Source organism: Mercenaria mercenaria, chromosome 14 (assembly GCF_021730395.1).
Source record: "Mercenaria mercenaria strain notata chromosome 14, MADL_Memer_1, whole genome shotgun sequence".
Lineage (NCBI taxonomy): Eukaryota > Metazoa > Mollusca > Bivalvia > Venerida > Veneridae > Mercenaria > Mercenaria mercenaria.
The window spans coordinates 43,213,445-43,225,988 of record NC_069374.1 but is presented as its reverse complement, the minus strand read 5'-3'; positions in this window follow the sequence as shown (position 1 = coordinate 43,225,988).

Genomic DNA, 12,544 nt, shown 5'->3' with positions numbered 1-12,544 from the left:
AACACGAAAAAACATGCGTTATCCCTACATTCTTGTCACTTTTTGGGGGTGTTTTAACAGGAGAGAAAACGTGTGTTAACAGAGAGATTCTCGCGCTCACGTGCTGTTATAACACCTTTTTATATATGCGCGTTCCGTGGGAGAGCGTTAACGCATTACGGCCCCAAAACGGATAATTCAAATGGAAATGACGTCAACGTGAAAAAAACAAGTCGGATATTCCCGCGCATTTCATTGAAAAATGACGTTGAGGGATAATGTATTCATTTATTCGTTTTTTCGCGTTTTATGCTAGAATAGCGTTAGCGCATGTTATTTTCGTGTAATAACATCTTCAGAATCCCTCGGGATACGTTGGTACCCTCGCCCTACGGGCTCGGGCACCAACCAATCCCTCGGGATTCTGCAGACGTTATAACACGAAAAAACATGCGTTATCCCTACATTCAAAGCAAACATTTATGCTATAGTTCACTAGAATAGAAAGATATAGTATATGGTCCACAGGAACTGCCACAATATGCATTAGACGTTAGAGTAATTCAGAATTCCAGACGCAATATCGCAAAAATATGACATGAAATTTTTTAGGACATTTTCTGTGTTTCATTTACTTACATACTACGTAAGTCTTATTCTACACTATTCAAAATTCAAAAAGTTAATGTTGGAATTAGTTCAACCCTAAAAGTGACCATGACCAGCTTACTAGAGATCCGTGTTTTCAGCATTTCATAGCAAGTAGAACATTACAAAATCACTTTCTTGCCACTAACAAGATCCGTGTACAACATGAAGGAAACTTTGACTGCAGCAGTTTCACTGACAAAACTGATACGATTGTATTAACATTCTTCATGAATAGGCATATATAAGTCAAAGAATAGTCATGGCAATTTTGAGAAAATAATATCAATATGAGCCGCGCCATGAGAAAACCAGCATAGTGGCTTTGCGACCAGCATGGATCCAGACCAGCCTGCGCATCCGCGCAGTCTGGTCAGGATCCATGCTGTTCGCTAGCAGTTTCTCTAATTGCAATAGGCTTTGAAAGCGAACAGCATGGATCCTGACCAGACTGCGCGGATGCGCAGGCTGGTCTGGATCCATGCTGGTCGCAAACCCACTATGTTGGTTTTCTCATGGCGCGGCTCATATTATCATCTAGTATTATCATTGACAAGACTCCATTAAATTAACATTTCCTAGCAGTAAACCCATTTCAGACTAAAGTGTAGTTCGGTATGTAATAACTGCAAACAAAATGGATCAAAGTCCCCTCTTCAAACCAATAACTGTCTTTGGAAAACATAAAACTCTTCATCTGAATTTTCCGCAATAACAATCGTTCTATGAAAACTGATTCCATCGGTTTCTTTACTCATTTGTTTTGATGATGATTTTATGAACCCGCAGATGGACTATCTATTGGTATGTCATATCCATCTTAATAACACAGCTTCATTTATTGACAAAACAAACGAACCAAAGCTCTGTTGTTCAGACCGCCAAAGATAATTTAATAATTGGAAAAGAACTATTTCGATACAAATGATACAATGGAAAGTACGGAGCGGTAGATTACAGTCTGGAACACGCAAAATCACTTCAATTTTGCTAATAAAAGCATACACAATTGACATTTATTTAGACGCAAGTTTTGTTTCAATTGATTATTGGGCATCTCATGATGAAAATCACAAAAACTATTCTTTGACCCCGCTACTGATGATACATCCATTATATTTCTAGTCGAACATGATAGAAATATGAGTTAAGAGAGTAAACGGGAAGAGCTAATCATGTGAAGCTATTGTAAACCAATATGTATCAATTAAGAATTTTTCTCCCGTGACCTAGCATTGTACGGTATTACTGCGTAACCTATAGCGAAGTTGCCAATTTTACTATGGGGTTAATAAAGTGGCATAGTTGCAGACGGTATTCAGTGAAAAAAAACAACAAATAAATACCGGTGACAATTATGTCGTATATGATGTAATGTACCAACACAGTAAAAAAGGAGAAGATGTCCATTGAAAATAAAATCCAATAAAAAGTGTTTGGGTTTTTTTCTTACAGTTTTTTTTTTGTATATCCGAGAAATATTCCCATAAATAAAAAAAATATGTGGATTTTTTAATTTGTATCAGTTACGTAATGTTCTATTTACTGAAGTGAAAATCAATAAGCAAACGATAATAATAGAAAAGTTTATCATGATGCTGTGTCGGAGGAAACATATTGATTTAGTGATGTCCATCTGTCTGTCTGTTTGTCTGTCTGTCCGAAAGTTTGTCAACGCACTTTCTCTGACACCACTAGACGGATTTACACCAAACTTTACAAGAGTGATTATTGCCAAGCCCAGCTGTGCATATCGTCGGCATTTTCTGGTCTAATGATTTTCAGCGGAGTTATGGCCCTTGATACATTTGGCCACTTCTCTTTAAATATTTAGAAGATTTCAACCAAGTGCAAAGCCTCATTGGGCTTACTGTCCGTATTTTCCAGTTCAGTGATATTCAGCAGAATTAGGACCCTTTTATCAAATTTTATGTTGTTTTGGCCACTTCTCTTATACAATGAGCAAAATTCCACAAAACTGTACAGGAGTGATCTGTGCAAAGCCTCATTGTGCATATTATTAGCATGTTCCGGTTCAGAGATTTTCTGCTGAGTTATCCATCTTGATTTGCTGTATTTCAATTTGTCCGGGCAAGTGCTCTGATGTCGCTAGGAGGAAATACACCAAACTCAAAAGTGGCTATTGCTTAACCTAGTTGTGCTATCATGGGCATATTTCTGGTTAAGTGTTTTTCAGCAGAGAAGTGACCATTGTTTCGTCAAATGTTTTGGTGTTTTTGCCACTTCTCTCATATGATAGGGCGGATTTCCATCAAAAGATAATGGATAAGGATTTCTCAGAGCACAGAGTACCACAAACACAGCCTCAGAACCAAGCATTTGCAAAATAGGCCCACAACAAAAAGAAGCTGTAACGGAAAAATATTATAGACGGGTTGCTTCAAAAAATTCAACAAGTACATTTTAATTTTGTGCAAAATATAGAAAAAGGGCGAGGAAGACAAGTAAGATATAACAACACTGTAGTGTAACGCCCAAGACACAAAGACGCATAAGCACACAAACGCACACACGTAAGCATGAAAAAAAAAACAATCGGGCAACGCCTTAGGATTCCGGCAGCCAACATTTACGTGAGTAACTTACTCATAGTAAAAGGGGAGGGAATGCCAAAGCAAGGGAGAACAAATGCAAGTGGAAAGGATAGGGCGATAGCGGGAGTGAGGAGAAAGAGGAAAGAAACGTTACCAACAAACAAGACAACATATGCAACACAAAATACAAGACAGACAGCAAGTTGAAAATAGGAGCACCGCCTTGGAACGGTCAGTAAACTATATAAAGGAAACCGGGGCTTTAAACGCGTTTAGGGCATGCCGATCTCGCACTTACCCAAGTAAGACAACACAATGTAGATAAAATCATTACCCGCTGAGAAAGGCTCTAACATTAGTGAAAAAATACCAGATCATATTAGGTAAAACATAAAATATTGATAAATCTAAGGTAAAATTACACCAATGTACTCAACAACTTGTCTGAAGTCAGAGCATCAAGAGCCTAACTTTTAAGGACACGACTGAGAAAGCTGCAAGACAAAATTCCACTCCCTCCGTCCGTTTTATGTAGAATTTATGAAAAAAGCATCAAGGAGTCTTACACTTTATTAGGCATTGCACCATTAAATAGGAAAGCGTAGCGAATAACTGTAGAGGGGTCAATCACCAAACATGCGCTGTCCTTCACGATTTTGGCATTGTATCCTCTTTTGATAAACTTGTGAACACATTTTACAAATATCTGATTAAAGTAAGCAGTGTTTGCGTTTTCTGAAAATTTCATATGTCCCTGGGACTTAGTACTCCCAAAAATGTTGAGTCCCGGCCAAATATGATTGAGTCCCAGGTTTGGTGGCTACAATATTGACAATTGCCCACGTTTTTTGATGAATAACACCGCTTATTTTACTCCATAAATGTATTCCAGTTCTGATAAACAAAACACAGGTATAAAGAAATTACAAAGTTCCATCAAATATAATGGGTTTGACTAGTTAATAGTTACTCTAAACAGGGCTTAAGCTAGGCTAAGATTTTAGGGAGAAGTCAACTCCTTTGTTTAAGTCTATTAAATTTTGTTTACTTCTATTGAATTAAAAAGCAAACCCACTGAAAATGTAAGTGAATCTGTTTTCTTATCCTTGTGAATCTAATTTCATATTCTTGTGAATTTCTATAATGTGATTACTGTAAATTGTAATTCAAGGTATTTTTTCCAGTTAATTTCCTAATCACTGCCAAAACCAAACACCCTTTAATAAGATCTACGAATACAATTTCAAACAAGAGTGCCAGAGTGTCACAATATACGCCCTTCACAGCAAATTTCTTTACACTAGCACCTGTATTTGCAAATGGAATTTTAACTTGTGGTTGTTTAGTCATTACTGTAATTCTTTTGTTTTTCTAAGTCCACGAAAAAAACTCCTTACCAGGTACAGATACCTTAAAATACACCTTAAATTTGAAAGTAACATCTGTGTTGTAACACAGAAAAGTGGTCCTGGATTTTCCCTACGGTCAATTATAAAAAAAGTTACAATATAAGTTATTTATTGTAACAAATAAGGGATCTTTAAAAAAATCCGAAAAAAAATATTGTAAGTCCGCACAAAATCCTTACCAGGTAGAGATACGTCAAAATACACCTCAAAATTGGATGTAACATGGTTGTTGTACAACAGAAAAGTGGTCTCGATTTTTCCCTACGACTAGTAATGAAAAAGTTACAGTATAAGCTATTTATAGTAAAAACAAAGGGAAGGAGTTTTAAACAAGAGGGCCATGAAGGCCCTGTATCGCTCACCTGACCTATTGACCTAAAGATTATCAATATTAACATTCTGACCAAGTTTCATTAAGACATGGTCATAAATGTGGCCTCTAAAGTGTTAAATAGCTATTCCTTTGATTTGACCCTGTGACCTAGTTTTTGACCCCACATGACCAAGATTAGAACTTGACCTAATGATCACCAAGATTAACATTCTGACTAAGTTTCATGAAGATGCAGTCATAAATGTGGCCTCTAGTGTTAACTAGCTTTTCCTTTGATTTGACCTAGTGACCTAGTTTTTGACCCTACCTGACCCAGATTTAAACTCGACCTGTAGATAATCAAGCTTAACGTTCTGACCAAGTTTCATTGAGATACGGTCATAAATGTGGCCTCTACAGTGTAAACTAGCTTTTCCTTTGATTTGATCCTGTGACCTGGTTTTTGATTCCACGCGAACAAGATTCAAACTTGACCTAAAGATCATCAAGATTAACATTCTGACTAAGTTTCATGAAGATACAGTCATAAATGTGGCCTCTAGAGTGTTAACAATCTTTTCCTTTGAAATGACCTAGTGACATAGTTTTGGCCCATCTCACCCAGATTTGACCTTGACCTATAAATAATCAAGCTTAACATTCTGACCAAGTTTCATGAAGATACAGTCATAAATGTGGCCTCTAAAGTGTTAACAAGTTTTTCCTTTGATTTGAGCTGGTGACATAGTTTTTGACCCCGGATGACCCAATATCAAACTCGTCCAAAACTTTATTGACGGTAACATTCTGACCAAGTTTTATTAAGATTGGGCCCAAATTGTGACCTCTAGAGTGTTAACAAACCTTTCCTTTGATTTGACCTGGTGACCTAGTTTTTGACCCCAGATGACCCAATATCGAAATCGTCTAAGATTTTGTTGAAGGTAACATTCTGACCAAGTTTCATTAAGATTGGGCCAAAATTGTGACCTCTAGAGTGTTAACAAGCTTTTCCTTTGATCTGACCTGATGACCTAGTTTTTGAACCCAGTTGACCCAATATCGAACTCGTTCAAGATTTTATTGAGGGTAACATTCTGACCAAGTTTCATTAGGATTAAGATTGTGACCTCTAGAGTGTTAACAGTCAAATTGTTGACGACGACGACGCCGACGCCGCCGATGACGGACGACGACGGACGACGGACACAGGGCGATCACAAAAGCTCACCTTGAGCTAAAAGGGGACCTGAGCATGACACTCTGTCACATGATGGTGTACAATTGCGTTAAGTTACATCAAATTCAAAGTTTTCATTCTTGTATCCCTTGAACTTTAAGTGTGACTTTGACCTTAGATCTAGGGACCTGGTTCTTGCGCATAACACTCCATCTCATGATGGTGAACATTGTGCCAAGTTACATCAGAATCCCTCCATGCATAATAATAATAATAATAATAATAATAATAACTTTATTTTAAGAAGGTGACATATTAAGAGTACATAGTATACATACAACTTATTTCCAGAAGAAGATATGCTCCGGACAAAGTCATTCTTGAATTTGACATTTAACCTCTAAGTGTGACCTTAACCTGGTTCTTAAGCCTGACACTCCGTCCCCTGATGGTGAACAATTGTGCCATGTTTCATCAAAATCCCTCCATGCATGAAGAAGATATGCTCCGGACAAAGTCTGTGGACGTCGACCGCCCGCCAGGGGCGTTCCCATAATACGTCCCGTTTTTCAAACGGGCATATAAAAAGATTAATCATTTTGATATTCTGAAATTGGCCCAGCAAAAATTGAATCAAGCTCCCAGTGTGCAATGTGCAGTCAAAACACTTAAACCTATAAAAGCAATTGCACTGAGTAAAATACATGTCATCACGACATCAGCAGCAGTGACGTCACACACAGGGTAACATGTTCCTTTTGATCCGCTAGTGTGGGCACACATCAAAAGAAAAAGTTGTCAATCATGTTTTTAACAGAGTTTCTGCTGCAGTTGTCAGAAATTTGGGTAAATTTCAGTTAAGTAATTTTAGTCACAGAAAGTGTCAGTAATATGTTTCTAAATTTCGGAGTAAAATAATTCAAATTAGTAATACGTGGATTTATGGAAATTATTCAAGGTAAAATAATTTTTTGAAAAGTCAAAGGAGAATGTACAAGTTAATGTAATATAAATCCCTACTGTTTAGTTTATCTAAACAAAGGTGCCAGAGACCATTTATAATTGCTTTCAAACTTCTCTGTATCCGGAGACGGAGCTTAAAATATGTCATGTGTATTTGAGTATTCCGCTTCAGTGGTTTCTAGCAGAGTTTTCACACTGCTTGCTTACAATTTGGCTAAATTTCACTACACCTCACACGTTGTTAGCGTGAAGCGCATTTGTGCATAATTCCGTCGTGTTCTGATTAAATTATTTCAGCGGAGTCATGACCCTTGATTTGTCAAATAATTTGATTTGTACTACTTCTCCAATACCACTTGTTGGAATTACACCACACTTCACAGGTTTTACCATTGCCAAGCCTAGTTGTACATATACTTTGAAAGTTATGGTTCAATTATTTTTCCCTGGAATTATAGCACTTAATTTGTGGCGATTTTCAATGTCTAAATGGTAAGTGGAGTGAGACATACGTTTTACGTGAAAAATAACCTCAAGTTTATAATTTGCTTCAGTTTTTACTTCTTACTCAACTGGCTATTTATCTTGTCCCTACCTTATAGAGCATTGTGACATATCTAACGAATTTCAAGATCTTGATCAAGCTTTGAAATTACTTAATATTCAAAGATTTGATAAGCGTCTTTTTTCCAGAAGGCATGCTTTATGTATAAAGTGTCAACTGGCTTACATCCTTCTTATACAAATGAAATGTTTCTGCAAAAGCCACAAACAAATAACACATCCTTAACATTGCGTTCTAATACAAACTTAAATTTTTATATACCAAATACAAACTGTGAAATATTTAAAGGTAGTCTTTTATACTGTCATTTGTATGGAATTGTTTGCCAATAGAAATCAAAACCTCATCTTCATTGTCATGTTTTAAATTTAACTGTATAAAATGGATCGACGAATGAATGGATTTTAATGCTAACTACATTTCATGTATTTTTACTTTTATTTTATGCATATATAATTTCTTCTTTGATTTCTGTTCAATATTTGTTACTATGATCACAATACTGTACATTCTAGTCGTTCATTCTAGTCGTAAGAGTGTCCCATGGAAGATTAGCTTTGCTAAATGGGTTACCCTCTTTAAATAAAGAATTTACTTACTTACTTACTTACTCTAAATGGTCACTGGAATTGATTAAGTATGTAATTAAGAAGATACAGTCAAACTTGCTCGAGAGACCATGTCTATTAAGAGTCTACTTGCATTAAGAGACTATTTTTTCAGTTTCTACTTGTGATCATAAAGAACAAAGTATGCTGTATTAAGGGGCTAGTTGTGTTAAGAGACCACTCACAGTATTTACATTTTAAGCATTCTGTCCTTAGAAAAAAGTCAAGGATTTATCTTTACCGGAAATTTAAGCTAAAAGTTCTTTAATACCGTAAAATGGGAAATATTTCCCAACATCTGATAAAATGGTAACCTTTCACGTAATTTGATTTTGTGTAGGTCATCTAAATTAGTGGATAAAGCATGCATTATGCATATTATCATAAATATTCTCAAAAGATGAATAAAGTGACTAGAGGAAAGAATAAGATATGTATCACAGGTGTTTACTTATTTAATTCAGTAACTGTATGCCGTAAAAGGAGACTGAATAGAAATCAAAACCTCATCTTCATTGTCATGTTTTAAATTTAACTGTATAAAATGGATCGACGAATGAATGGATTTTAATGCTAACTACATTTCATGTATTTTTACTTTTATTTTATGCATAAATAATTTCTTCTTTGATTTCTGTTCAATATTTGTTACTATGATCACAATACTGTACATTCTAGTCGTTCATTCTAGTCGTAAGAGTGTCCCATGGAAGATTAGCTTTGCTAAATGGGTTACCCTCTTTAAATAAAGAATTTACTTACTTACTTACTTACTCTAAATGGTCACTGGAATTGATTAAGTATGTAATTAAGAAGATACAGTCAAACTTGCTCGAGAGACCATGTCTATTAAGAGTCTACTTGCATTAAGAGACTATTTTTTCAGTTTCTACTTGTGATCATAAAGAACAAAGTATGCTGTATTAGGGGGCTAGTTGTGTTAAGAGACCACTCACAGTATTTACATTTTAGCATTCTGTCCTTAGAAAAAAGTCAAGGATTTGTCTTTACCGGAAATTTAAGCTAAAAGTTCTTTAATACCGTAAAATGGGAAATATTTCCCAACATCTGATAAAATGGTAACCTTTCACGTAATTTGATTTTGTGTAGGTCATCTAAATTAGTGGATAAAGCATGCATTATGCATATTATCATAAATATTCTCAAAAGATGAATAAAGTGACTAGAGGAAAGAATAAGATATGTATCACAGGTTTTTACTTATTTTATTCAGTAACTGTATGCCGTAAAAGGAGACTGAGTGTGGTGTTTTAATCGCCAATGGAAGCCTTAATTCTTCATTTTATAAACAATTATTATATCTTTGTAAAGAGAAAAGAATGATGAACACTTCAATAAGATAATAAAGTAGTGTGCGTTCATTGTAATGAAAACAATATTTGTTCAACAATTGTATCCTTATTTGTTTCTATTGGAAAATTTCAGCCAGATAAAAAAATCGACAACGCCCAGTCAGGCGTTTTCAAGGGGATAATTTTACCGATAAGACGGCAAACTTAGCCTAATTGTTGATCATGTTATAAAAAACTTAATTATTTCGGCAAAATGTTGACGATGACTAAATCATGCACACATTAAGAAAGCGTTCAAGCTGAGGATCCACTAAATCTACCACACATCATTTAAAAAATACAACACAGGAATGTGCAAATACTTGGCAAAAATCGAAACCGAAGAAACTTGGCACACGTTTGCCACTTCTGAAAGTACAAATCCATAGGCTCCATGGGCGTAGGAGCGGGTTTAACTTATGGGGGGCAAACATTCGATAGGTGGTCCGGGGGTTGAGCTAGCAATTATTTGCAAACCAATATACACCGCCATTTTTTTTCGAAATGGGGGGGGGGGGGGGGGGGGGGGGGGGGGGGGTGCATAGAAATAATAATAAAGCGGTATTGTCCTGTAAACGCACATATCTTGGCTGGGTGAGAATTTAGCAAATTTGAAATATTTGTTTGTTTGTTTTGGGTTTAACGCCGTTTTTCAACAGTATTTCAGTCATGTAACGGCGGGCAATTAACCTAACCAGTGTTCCTGGATTCTATACCAGTACTAACCTGTTTTCCGCAAGTAACTGCCAACATCCCCACATGAATTATCAGAGATTTCAGACACAATTAATGCCTTTTATCAAATCGTCACGGAGAACATACGCCCCGCTCGGGGATCGAACTCGCGACCCCGCGATCTGAAGACCAACGCTGTCCCTACTGAATTAAGCGGGCAGGCAAATTTGAAATAAAGTGTCTTTTTGCGAGATAACATATTCGCGATATTGTAAAAAAATGTTATCCTGCTTGTTTCAACTTTATAAGTCAGTATTCGTATGATTTCAGACAGTTTAATTGTTTAATGTCTACTGATAGTAATAAGGTAAAGGTCGATCACCTTCAATTGTAATCACTTGCCCCTCATCGATGTGGGTTCGAGCCTCACTCGGGGCGTTGAATTCTTCATGTGAGGAAGCCATCCAGCTGGCTTACGCGTTACGGAAGGTCGGTGGTTCTACCCAGGTGCCCGCTCGTGACGAAATAATGCACGGAGGGGCAAAGTCACCATATGACCTATCATGTGTCGATGCGACGTTAAATCCAACCAAAAAAAAAAAACAAAAAAAAAACACACCTTTCAATTGTATGGATGTATTACCATCTTTACTTAGCTGTAAACCATAACCGCTCTATACTCCTAACAAGAACCATTGCGAAAAACATGTAATCTACATGCCAGGACATAAATATCAATATTTGCTTAATTAAGCACACTGAAAACACCGTAATGTAGTTTGTTCTATTTGTCTTAAAATTATGTTATTTTAGATATAGAAACATACAACATAATTTCTGTAAATATGGCTATTTCCATTAATATGTCCAGGAAGAGATGAGTAATGACGATATTTTCTTGATTTGCGGGGTGAGGCATGCGCGGATCCAGCCGATTTTCTCAGAGGGGGTCCGTCCCTCTTTCCCCCCCCCCCCCCCCCCCCCACGGAAAATTTTGAAGTTTAGCGTTTCAATTTCTGCATTCTGGGGCATTCTAGGAGCATTTAAGAATACATTTTCACTGCAATTTTATATACAATATACCCCTTATTTTCACAGTTTTATGGGCTAACCTGTTAAATTTGGGAAAATGATAAAATCAAGTTTTCTTGAAGGTAAATTCTTAGTTTCTTTTAGATAATTAATATAAATATGAATTATGTTGGCGTCGTATGTAGCAGCAGCCGCATATACTTTAAATGCGGTCCTATAATGTTATGTTTTTTTTTAAATATAGTTTCTTTCCATCTTGTCTTCTTTCCTTTTTTAAGGATTTTCCAGAGGGGGTCCGGACCCCCCGGTCCCCCACTCTGGATCCGCGCATGTGAGGGACCTTTTACAGTACATAGTTTGAATCCTCAGAATGGACCTATTTCAGAAAAGCACTATACAGTGATCAATATCCAATCAAATACAAGAGCAAATCAATTCCCTGGCCAAACACTCGATTCATTGTAAGTGTTTACATATGTCATGTCGTCGTAAAAGATAGGTACACATTTCTAGACGATTCTCAAGACAGTTGTATATTTTTATTTTCAATAACTGTCATTAACAGATGATAGGACCCTTAAAAATTAACAAACAACTGTTAGGCATACAAATTCATATAAAAATCATAAATTACATTCATAATTATGCTACCCCAAGACTCAAGCAAGAGGTCCATATCATCTGGTTCATAATAAAAGTTCTTTAGAGGTTTTACAATTTATAACTTTGTTGACTCCTACAAGGGCCACATAAAACCCACTGGAAAAACTTCAGAAAAGGCTCAGAAACTATGGACCAAATTAAGTGAAGGTAACCAAGTGGTTCATAACAGGATGTTATTTGAAGTGTCTTTTTTTTTTATTTGTAACTCTTGTGGTCCCTATAAGGCGCTAAGCCAAACCACTTGAACAAAACTGAGTGAGAACAACACAAGACGAATACGTACGATTTTTCATCAAACTTGGTCTGTACTCCTCTTGTGTGGTTCTCTCTTAATTTTCAAATGAAGTGTATTTTGCTGTAGCATTTCATAAGAAGTCATATAAAGGTTTCTTCTACTTTTAGCTCTTGAAGTCCCTAAAAAGGGTCAAGCAAACACAGAATAAACTAGAAGATGCTTTTGTAGAAAAGCGCTTGTCTCCCCCAATGCATAGTCATATAGGCAAGAAGTCAAAAGGGGACAGGAGCGAAAGTCAAAGAGACACTGATAGTTGGCTGCAATAGTGATCATCTACTTCACATGTCCAATCATCCCACTAATTTTC